The following is an 11752-nucleotide window of genomic DNA, read 5'->3' as shown; positions in this document are numbered from 1 at the left end:
CACTTTCACCCTTCTGATTCTCTCCCCCATCCCACCGAGTGGGGGGGAGTGAACGAGCGGCTCTGTGGTGCTTAGTTACCGGCTGAAGTTAAACCACTGGGCAACCTGTTCCTGTGTTTGACTACCCTTACAGTAAAAAAGAGGGGGTTATTTTTAAACAGAATTTTCTGTAATTGAGTTTATGCCTGTTACACAACTGAGAATAGTCTGACTCTGCTTTCTTTATTCAGACATTCATACCCATGAACAAGATCCTCCCTGAACCTTCTCTTTTTAAGGCTAAACAAACCCAGATCTCTCAGCCTCTCCTCGTATAAAAGATGCTCCATTCCCTTAATCATCTTAGTGGCCCTTTGCTGGAATTGCTCCAGCATGTCCACATAGTTCTTGTGCTGGAGAGTCCAGAACTGAACATGTATCCCAGATGTGATCTCACCAGTGCTGAGTAGAGGGTAATAACTTCCTTGATCTTCTGGCAACACTTTTCTTAGTGCAGTCCTGGATGCTGTTGGTCTTCTTTGCTGCAAGAGTACATTGCTGCAAAGTACCCTTTCATCTTCAACTTTTCCATGAGGACTCCTACATCCTTTTTTTTGCAAAGTTGCTTTCCAGCTGGTTGCTCCCCTGCATGTACAGGTACTTGAGGTTATTCTTTCCCAGGTACAGGATGTTGCATTTCTCTTTATTGAGCTTCATGAGGTTTCTCTCTGCCACTTCTTCAGCCTGTCAAGGTCCCTCTGAATGGTGGCACAACCAACAGGTGTATCAATCAGTCCTCCCAATTTTGTATCAATCATCTGCAAAATTGCTGAGGCTGCACTCTGCCCATTGTCCAAGTCATTATTGAAAATGTTAAACTGCATTGTTCTTATTATCGACCCCTGAGGTACACTTCTATTGACTGTCCTCCAGCTGGACTTTATGCTGCTGATCAGAACTCTGAGACCATCAGTTCAGCCATTTTTCAGTCCCTACACCCACACGTCCTTGAGATAGATGTGATAAAGTATGAGTTTCCAGTGTGACAAAACTGGAAGGGAAGGGTAGTGGGATGGGGGATGGGACAAAGTGAAGAGTATTATTGGATTTAGCAAGCCAAGGGGGAAAAAGGCTAGGTTAGACAGCTGAAAATAATTCCCATTAGTATTAGTGGCTAGATGCCAGATGAGACATAAAGAGAGATTACTGAAGCTGTAGGACTTAAGAGATTTGAAAATCCATTAAACAAGGCATTAGAGAAAGACAGACTGAGAAGTCTTGCAAAGTGCAAAGATTCAGACTTGAACGATGAAGCAAACATTTCTTTTGGACTCTGCTCTGTGATTATTTCATCACAAGGATCAGCTATTCTTAGTATAACTTGCTATTAAGATCAAGGAAAAAGACTGTGTTAAGGAGATAGAAACTAGAGAAATGGAAAAAATAGGAAGTGCGGTAAGTTAAGGAAAAGACTAAGGAAAAACAGGCTTAAAACAAAGTGTTAGTGAACTGGAAAAGCCTGCTGGATTGACAGAGCTAGTGAAAGAGGAGAGGGACAATAAAACAGCTGAGCTTCACAGGCTTAACTTACTCCCTCCCCAAGGTAGGGGACAAGTTAGCTACAAATTCCATGCCCACAGGAGTGTAGGAACTTTGGACACGATCTGTTGCCTAAAGATAGGTGTCTAGTGCTATTTGAGACATTCAGGTCATCCGCACAGGGCTGGCAAATACAATACAGAAACTATGAAAGAACTCTGCAGTACTGGACTGACACCAGCATGTCTGATGGAATAGCATCAGATGTTTAGGCATTTGAATCAGTCTTCCATCATGTAGTCTGGGAGATGGGAGCTCCACTGTTTTAGAAATGGAATATCCCTGATTTGTTGTAGGTGCACCTGAATAGGCCTAGAGCTCCTGCCATGCTGCACACAACAGTGTAACTCAACAAGACGTTTTTCCCGTGGGCTTGCAAGATGATTCTGCTGCAGAAGACATCCTCATGTCATATCTGCAACCTTTCTGCACAGTAATCTGTCCTGAGTTACCACACCCACACCTGTGAGTTCACAGGTGGCATGTTCTAAACAGTGACATCCTTAAACTTTCTTCTGAAACCCATTTTCCTTCATGTAAAACCAAAAATTCAGAATTCTTTAGGCTAGAAACCTAACTCCTGCACTCAAGGGATATTAGAAGTTACAATCTTGATTCTATCACATGGTGGACCTTGATATTGAAGAGGCAGGTGAGGTCTCACACCATTCCCTGGACCTGTATTTTCTAGCCACTGCCTTCTTCCTACTCACCTCCATGTTTGTAGGACAAACCTGCAAACATATTTATACATGCCTAGACAAATGTCACAGCTTATCCTGTAGCTCTTCCTCCATTCTTTGTGTTCATGTCACTTAAAGAGTTTGAAGATTATGTAGTTCATTGACAACAAGACCACAGCAGGCTTCTGATTGTTAACTGCTATGAATACTGTAAGAAACATGTTTTTGGAAGATCCACTGGAAATTAGCAGATAGATATATAACATAATCCCTAAGAGTCTGGAAGAGGAGATGATCAGATAGACAGTAATTCACAGGGATGTGTATCTGATCAATACAGACAAGTTTTTACACCTAAGCTTCTCAACCTTTTAGGTGATGAAACAACTATAATTACTCCCTTACTCTGTCATGCACAACTGGACCATGAGTAAGATAGTGATTTTTTTGGCCTGAGGAAGAATAGATAGGATAAAACAGGAAAAGCCCCCACAGCTTTGTCCTAGACAGTGAGCCCTGTAATTCTGAGTGAATGTGCTAAGTGAAAACATATTTTGATGATAGAAATATTTATTTCTATGCTTTTTTATTATTTATTATGCTATTTTTGCATAGCTATTTTTATGCTATTTTTGCATAGCGTGATGTCCGAGTAGAACAGAGATAATCAATTTCAGTGTTATAAATCTACTGTCTTTAGCACAGTTTAATGTTTGCCTGATTTTTTCCCTGCTGGCCAGCAATACTGTAGAATTAAAAACAGGTAATGAGATTGCTTGAAAGTTAAACTTAAAGAGCTACCCTGGTAAGTGAACTGCCATTTCTAGTCATTTTTCAGTCAGGGAGTGACAAAAATATCTGTCTTGCCTACACAGATAATCTTCAGCAACCTGCAAAATATCACTGCTCTCCATTGTCAAAGTACATTTGCAAACAGCTATTGCAATTAGTTCTAAATTGGTGAATGTCTTCTAAATGTGGTGAATTGGAGAATAATTGTCTAATTACTAATTAAAGGAATATCTTGCAACCTTTCCATGATACAGAACATTAGAAAAAAAATTAGGTGCTGATGCCTCTCTCCCTTGATATAGTGAGTTGATGATGACATGTCCACACTCCAGGCATCGGTGGCATGTCTAAGTTTGAATAATGACATGCCATGTTGGCATGGTGTCTGAAGTCTTACCACTCCCAGGAGAGTTTTAAAGTCATTCCTTTGATCCTGCAGATCGAAGGTACATACACATGGACTACTCCTCTGAAGAAAAAAAACCCTACTTTTGTTTGGCCTTCTCAGATCTGTGTGGTATATGAGTGCATATGACCATAACAAGAGGTACAAGACACAGTTAGCATCATTCATCATTTTCAGCCACTGCAGTGGAGGATGATAGGTAACAAAAGCAAATGTATTCCCTAGCAAAAAATATTTCAGCAAATCTATTGTATTTTTTACTGGCAAACACGTCTTTTACAGTGACAGAATTCTCTTGGGAACAGTCTTATAAATAAGAGGATGTTCCTCTCCGTTAACATTTTAAGATATAATTACTTCAGTTGCCAGTTCCATGGCATTGGTCTGCAGGATGAAGCATCTTTGAAAGTCGAGGCTGCACTAAACAGAATAGCTACAATAGCTATTGCTTGAGACTTTTCAAGATTTCACCCATAATGTCTTAAGTGCAGCCAGGTCAATGCCTATGTAACATACTCCCAAACATGTCTTGTTAGCATGAGCTAAGACATTCTGCACATACCCCAACATTGTAGATGTACCCTTAGGCAGTATGGAGGAGAAAGATGAACAAGATGAGAAGGGGACAGGAAGAAGAATGGAAAAAGGACAGAGTGACCAGGCAGCGCCTGAAACAGTTAGCTCTTTTAATCAGTACCTATGCTGAATGCTAGTATCTTGTACTAAGCTCTTGTACGTGCTTCTGCATCAGATTTTGCGTTCACTTTTCTTACTCCATACTACAGGACCTCAAGTTGATGCAAATGCCTGTGAAATGTGCAATGTCCTATGTCCTTGGAGCTATGAATCACTGCAGAAACTCTATTCCTATGTAATTAGCTAGTCAGGAGAACAGGTGAGTACAGATGCCCCTTATCTATGAAACTTTAGGTCTTCTTGTCAGTTTTGTAAGGCTCACAGCACTTTTTGATTTACTGGGCAGCTGGGATGACTGGAACTACTTCCAGCACACTGCTGAATAATGTAACACTTTCTGCTTTCAAACGTTTTGTTGAATCTTATGTTGGAGGGAATAAGTATGAGAAGGAAGAAGTTTTATCGAAGTCTTTCAGTAGAGTGTAACAACCCCTCCTTTTCACAAAGAAGATACATGAAATAGGACAAAATTTATAACATAGCAGAAAAGTGCCCCTTTCCCCACTCATACCATCACATCAGCTATTCTCTCTTTCCTTTGCTTGTCCACCCCTGACCTAGCGAAGACTTTCTGATGGGCTGGGCTGTGCTATAAAACAGCCTGCTTGTGAAAAAATATCTTGCTCTGATCCTTGAAGATGTATACTATGGCCTGCGTTGGCTCCAAGCAGGATTGTGTATAATGCCATTTTCCCTAAAGGGGAACTTTGCAACTGCAGCTGTAGTGTTATGGTATTCTTTTAGTATCCTTTTAGCCAAAATGGTGAGATATAGTTTGGTTTGGTGGGTGGGAAATCAAGTGGGAGTTGGCTGCTGGCAGTGAATATGTGGATGACCTTCTTTGCTGGAAGGTGACATTGCTGAGTAATGTCCAGATTCTTTCCTGTAAAGCTGCCTTCTAGCCAGTTGGTGTCCAGGCCATACCGTTGTTTGGGTTATTCCACTTCAGCTACAGGAATTTTTACTTCTATTTGTTGAACTTCATGAGGTTTCTGCCACAGGTACCCTGCACTGTATTGACCATTCTGCTCAATTTGATATCATCTACAGTCTTGTTGAAGGCACATTAACCAATACGAAGCACCAACTGTTGGAACAAGGTTGTTCCGAAGGTCAGGGCCCTGAGTCACTGCAAACACAGGTGCTTGACAGGAAAATTAGTTTTGCTTACTTCTAAGCTAAAAAACAGTGGTGAGTTTAAGCCAGTGATCTGACTAGCTCACATAAAAGGAATTTTTTGTTTAGTGATGTCTTGTACATTTCAGTTTAAACTTCACTGTGCTTTAGAAAAATCTGTAATTGAAATTAAATTAGTATTATTAAAGGTGGAGACAATGCACTAGTTAACAGAGCAGACACGGTTCATAAATCCTTAGGAAGGATGATCACATGGCTATTTAGAGGACTTAAATCAAGAATACATTTGATTCTAGTCCTGTGTAACCTATGAACATGTTTTATGACACAGATGATTTTTTTCAAAATCCAGTGCAACATACACTGCTTTATGGCTGTGATGATGAACAATCCTGGGTTTTTATGTGTATTTGAAAAGATTGCTCATAATTCCCATTTTCATAAACCATAGCAGTAGGAAAACGTTTTTCTTCCTGCATAGAAGAGGCTCTGAAGATTAATTCGTTGATAATTATAAAACATTGGAGTTTTTTTCTGATAATGCTATTATAGCAACACTATTATTTTGCATAAGAATACATATAATTTGTAATCATGTCAGAAAGAAAATGGAATTGCTTCAAATCTTCCCCTCTAAAAATGGAATGTAAATGAGTGCATTCATTGCAATATTGTTGAAGATAAAAACCCCTATTTTTTCATACTATTTTCATTACTATTTTCACACTATTTTCATACTATTTTTCATACTATTTTTTTTTCATACTATTGCATGTTGAATTGTTCATCAATCAGTAACTCTACCTAAATAAAGGACATGTTATTTGTTAGAAATACAAATTTATTATTATTTGTCATTGTCTCAGGGGATGATATTTTATGAGAAATAGTGACCTTCTATAAGGTATACTAGCAAATATGAACATCTGAGTATTTCTGAGTTTGTTTTCATTCTAAAGCTGTGATGTGTCATGAAACTCTCATATGTGGAGTGCTCTATCATAGGGAATAATTTGTACATTTCTGTAAAAACATAAATTAGAAAATAAATTTTGATCCCAAGGAATTTACCACCTCAATGTATCATTAGAAAGGGGTATCAGATCTGGCTGCTATTGTAATTTATGTACAAAAAATTTTAATGGATGAATCTTCTGCACATAGAAACAATAATGCTATTTCATGAGACTTTTTATTCTTTTTTTTTTTTTTTTAGAACTTAAAAGGATTTCTTGAAACATGAGAGAATACATTACCTAGTCATCTGGGCTGACTATGCCAAAGGCAGTCATATTTTTGGTATGGCAAAGCCCTACAGATAATTTACGATTCAGAACTGGTGGAGGTGTAATGGTAGAGGAAGAAAACTTTGTGTGAGAGCAAGAGCTTCATAAAAATCATTTTTCTTTTATGAAGTTAAAGAAGCTGCTTTTCCAAGCTCCTTCACAATTTCAAAAAAAGTAAGTTTTAAAGTTTGGAAATACCCTGTTACATGTTGGAGGGTGTTGTAGCAAAACAGAAAATATATTGTTCTCACTTTTTAAATTTTACTTCTCTGCAGAGAAAAAAAAATATTCTGCTGAAATTAACTCCTTGGTTCTAGCACTTGTTAAATGGCTTATCTCCCTGCAGCCTCTGAAAGAATGTCTTTGTACTACCTCCCAATTCTCTATTGCCAGAAGGAATCAGTCACTACTGTTGGTGTGGGAAAAGCAGTTTCTTGCATCCTAATATGGTGTGGTAATGTTGTAACACTCTGTCGTGGTTTAACTTCAGCTGGAAACTGAGCACCACACAGCCGCTCGCTCATTCCCCCCGCCCCCAGTGGGATGGGGGAGAGAATTGGAAGAAAAGTGAAAAATACAAAGCAAGTGATGCATGATGCAATTGCTCACCACCCGCCGACCAATGCCCAGCGAGTCCCCAAGCAGCGGCCCCCCGGCCAGCATTCCCCCAGTTTATATACTGAGCATGACGTCACATGGTACGGAATATCCCTTTGGCCAGTTTGAGTCAGCTGTCCTGGCTGTGCCCCCTCCCCGCTTCTTGTGCACCTCCAGCCTTCTCAGTCTACCGGTAGAGCATGGGAAGCTGAAAAGTCCTTGACTAGTTAAGCACTACTTAGCAACAACTAAAACATCGGTGTGTTATCAACATTATTCTCATACTAAATCCAAAACACAGCACTGTACCAGCTACTAGGAAGGAAAATAAGTCTAGCCCTGCCAAAACCAGGACAGCCGGATAGGATTCACCTAATGCTCTGTGAAGAACTGGCCAATGTGACCACAGGGGAGCTATCAGTCAACTATGAAACATCGTGATGGGCAAGGGAGGCTCCTGACAGATGGGGAAAAAGCTAACACTACACCCATTTAAAAAAAAGAAAATGGGGAGACCTGGTGAACTATAGGCTGGTCAGCCTCACCTCAGTCCCTGGAATGTTCATGGAATACTTTCTTGTGGAATCCATTTTCAAACACAAGCAGAACAAGAAGGAGTCAGGAAAAGTCAGTGCAAATTTACCAAGGTCAAATGATCAATCTGATTGCCTTCTAGGATGAAATGAGTAGCTATGTGGAAGAGGGAAGAGTGGTGGATTTAATCTCCCTTGACATTAGTAAGACTTTGGACCTACCCTCCTTCGGCTTTCATGTAAGAATGCTGTGGAGGTATGACCTGGCTAAACAGACCACCAGTTGTGTTGGCAGAACTAATCATGTTCAAAGCTTGATATCTGGCCAGAGGCCCACAGTAAGTGGAGTACCCAGGGGTCAGTAATGAGTGTCAGGTCATAAAAGCTCTAATAGCCTGTAACTGTCTTCCTGTCAGGGCCCTGAATGCATCCCCCAGCTTCTGGGGACTGAGCTGCCTGGTTTCAGGGCAAACTGTGCAGCTAGTGGCCTTGAGAGAATGAGCTAAAATAAGCCTCAGTAGAGACTTCCCCTACACAGCTTGATGAAGAAGCCACAGCAAAGACTTCACTCATCTTCACCTGGGAATTGCTTTTAAGTTGACAATCTTGCCCTTTATTCCCACCTGAGCTACACTGCAGCGGCATTTGTAGCCATGCCTTGTACATCATTGATCCAAACCATGACCTGAGGACTTGATTTCCTGGCTTCATCTCCGACTGGCCTTCTCAGTATAGACTTGCCTGGCAATTACTGGATTGTGACAGACTCTGGTTCCTGTCTCCATATGCGATCTAGACCCCCACTGACTAACTAACTAAACTTCTTAGCCTGACCTCAGACTTTTCTCATCATTATGGACTTCTCTGGTGATCTGAACTGTTGGCTGAACCTGACTGCTGTCACCAGATCTCCTCTGCTTGCCTTGTTCAGGTACTGTGGGACTGTCCCCTTGTCAATGAAGCCTGCCTTGTTACCATTCTCCAGTCCAAGCTCCCTTCCCGTTTTTAGCCAGCACCTATTTTTGCTGCTTACTCATCCCCGTTACAGGAGCCACTACAAAGGTGACCTGGTAAACATACTGACAAAGAAGATCTCCTTAGAGACATCTCTGATAAGTTCAGCCAAAACCTCCTTGATGAGGGGCAGTTGGCAGAACAAAGAGACCCTGATGGATGCAGGACAAAGAAACTGTGATAAAGAACTGACCTTCCAGGAAAATAGGAGTCAGCAACAACTATTCTAGGCACTGATGTCCTATGCCCACTTATGTATCTACACCAAAAAGGTATAAAAAAATCACTCATTGCCTATGCAAAATGAACCTCTCTGCAAGAGCTTCCCTGCCTGAGATCTCCCAGACAGATCTGTGATGTGGATCATCTTTGAAGTGAGACTTTTGTTGTTGATTAGCCCCACTCCTGGAAGCATTTTCGTGAGTGTCATAATAGTAACACCTCACATAAATATATGTATAGACATGCATACAGGTAAAGGTTTATAAGTATATACTTGCTTCAGTAGTTGTGCCTGCCTGACAGGCATTATTGATTTATAGCTGTTTACTAATATCAGCACTGCCTTGAAGGCGGCAAGTGTCTAGGTTTTATTTCATAGTCCTTATAAAGTTAATAAAACTATTTTGGGGGAAAAAGAAATAGTGGAAAGACCTCACAAAGCCAGAATACTTTTCTGGATTAATCAGAAGGTTAGGAAATTTGTCCTGCTGGAAATCTTCCTAGCATTTCTGCTGATTTACACACCATAATAAAATTTCAACTGCACCTGAAGAGTCCCCTCTAGCTCTACAACCATAAAATGACATGTTATACCCTTGTAGGAACTGAGAAATCAATGTTAAGTGTCAGGTCCACCAAAGCCTGAAGGTTTCACCTTTAAATTGTATTGAAATCCGGAACATTTCAATACCACATTCATTTGCTGATCTAAAGCAAGACAACTGGCTAATGAGGAGGGATCAGTCACAGACATAAGAAGAGGCTGTGTGAGTAGCATAAGAACTAAAGTGCCAAACTAATGACCCAGAGTTATATTGTGTTTCACTAGAATTGATCTAGCCCTTGATTTCAGTAAGGAATCATATTTCCAGGCCATAATTTTTTGAAAGCTCTAGCTTTCAGTTGTCGTGAGTGACCTGGTAGCTTACCTGCATTGTCCTTTAGAGATACGGGTTCCCTTGGAACAGCTGCAGGGAAAATGCACATGTGCTCCTCCCATCCAGCCACTGGTGCATCCAAGAGGATATCTTTTTAAATCAATACAAAACATCTCAAGGCAAAGCTCCTGGACATGGCGCTTGATGTGCGTTTCATGGAATGATTTAGTTTTGTGTGCCAGCAACAGTAATTGCAGATTTAGTAAATTACTCAACTCTATCATCTTGACTAATGAAAATGATTGCACAACTACAAAAGAATTGTGACTTGGACCTGCCCATTCTCTCATGTGTCGGAGTTTCCCTTTGTTCAGTGTCGACGACGGAGCGGGAGTTGCGATTCCGGAGTAATGACAGATCTCAATATGAGTATGGTCATTCTCCTTTATGTACACTTATAACAAGGCTTATATAGTTATCTACTATGGACACGCGCTACCTGCAGCTTGCAGATAGGTTACAGCCTTGTGTTCACGCGCATCTATGCTCTAGCAGATTGGCCCGTTCTTTCTGATCATGCGAAATGCCTTTATGGTCTTTATCTTGTTTTTCTCCTTTCAACTGCACATTCCTTTCTCCGTTATTTACTGCTTAAGTGCCTTGTCATGCCAGGTGGTGCAGTGTTTGCTCATTAAAATCAAACTCAGGAATGTCCGTTAGTGAGACTCCCATTCCCACACTCATGCATTTCAAACACCAATGTTACTTGTCAGCAAGAGCACACTATAGAAAGAAGCAAGTATGCTAAGATGCTTGTAATTATCATTTGTACATAAAAGCCTCACTGTGTTCCAGGGCACTGGCACTCTACAATTATTTCAATCTCTGGACCAGGCAGAGAAAAATGGGAAATGATTCTTACCTCTGCCTTCTAGGCTAAGAAAAATAGTTAAATTTATTTTGCACCATGTAAAAATAGTGAAGCAAAATTATCTGTTCCTCCTATAATTAAGGGCAACATTGCTCATAGGCTTTTTATCATTGCTAGGTCACCTGTACATGTTTTTCCTATTTCATTAGTAAAAAGCATTTCTACCCATTTTCTGTTTGACCTGTGTTACTGAGTACCCCCTTCTGTTCCTTACCTCTGTAAGCTGACTATTGCAAAGGGCTTAAAGTCCATTTTTGCTCATACCTCCCCCTCCATGCAAAAGTAGTATTAACAACCTGGAGAATTTCCGGTGTATGGCCAACAAGTTGATTAGGTGGCACATGACATACAAGAAGAATCTAAGCTGTTTTCCTTTGGCTTGGAGAGAAGAAAGCTAAGGGCAGGTGGGGGGGAGTGTAATTGCAATCTTTCACTACCTAAAAAGGTGGATGTAGAGAAATAAAGACAGTGCATGCCATAGTAAGAGGGAATGGCTACAAGTTGCAGAAATATAAAGAAAAAAAATTGCCCTTGAGGGTCCTACAGAGCTAGAACAGCGGCCCAGAAAGACTGTAGAATCTCCATCCTTGGAGGTTTCCAACTATCAACTGGGCAAGGCCCTAAGCAACCTCTTCTAGGTTAAAAACTGATCTTGCTTTGAGTTGGAGGTTGGATCAGAGACCCCCCGGATGTTCCTTCAGGCAAAAATTATTCTGTGATTCTATGAAATAGTCTCCTGATTGGCAAAGAACTCAAAGCATAGTCTGGGCACAACACTTCAGTACTACTTTTTGCTATAAAGATCCCATTGGATTTCTTTTATGTTGGGCAAAGTGAAAATAACTAATGTAAAGTAGTCCCTGTCTTAAAGCCTCCAGTATGTACAGCTATGACACACACACAAAAAAGGCAGGAGGATACACGCATAGAAGGGTGATGTTATTTACTCAAGGATCATTAGAGTAGTACAAGGTTACTGACAGAGGCAGAGTTAGAACC

Source organism: Aptenodytes forsteri, unplaced genomic scaffold (assembly GCF_000699145.1).
Source record: "Aptenodytes forsteri isolate BGI_AS27 unplaced genomic scaffold, ASM69914v1 Scaffold286, whole genome shotgun sequence".
Taxonomy (NCBI): domain Eukaryota; kingdom Metazoa; phylum Chordata; class Aves; order Sphenisciformes; family Spheniscidae; genus Aptenodytes; species Aptenodytes forsteri.
This window is presented reverse-complemented; position numbering follows the sequence as displayed.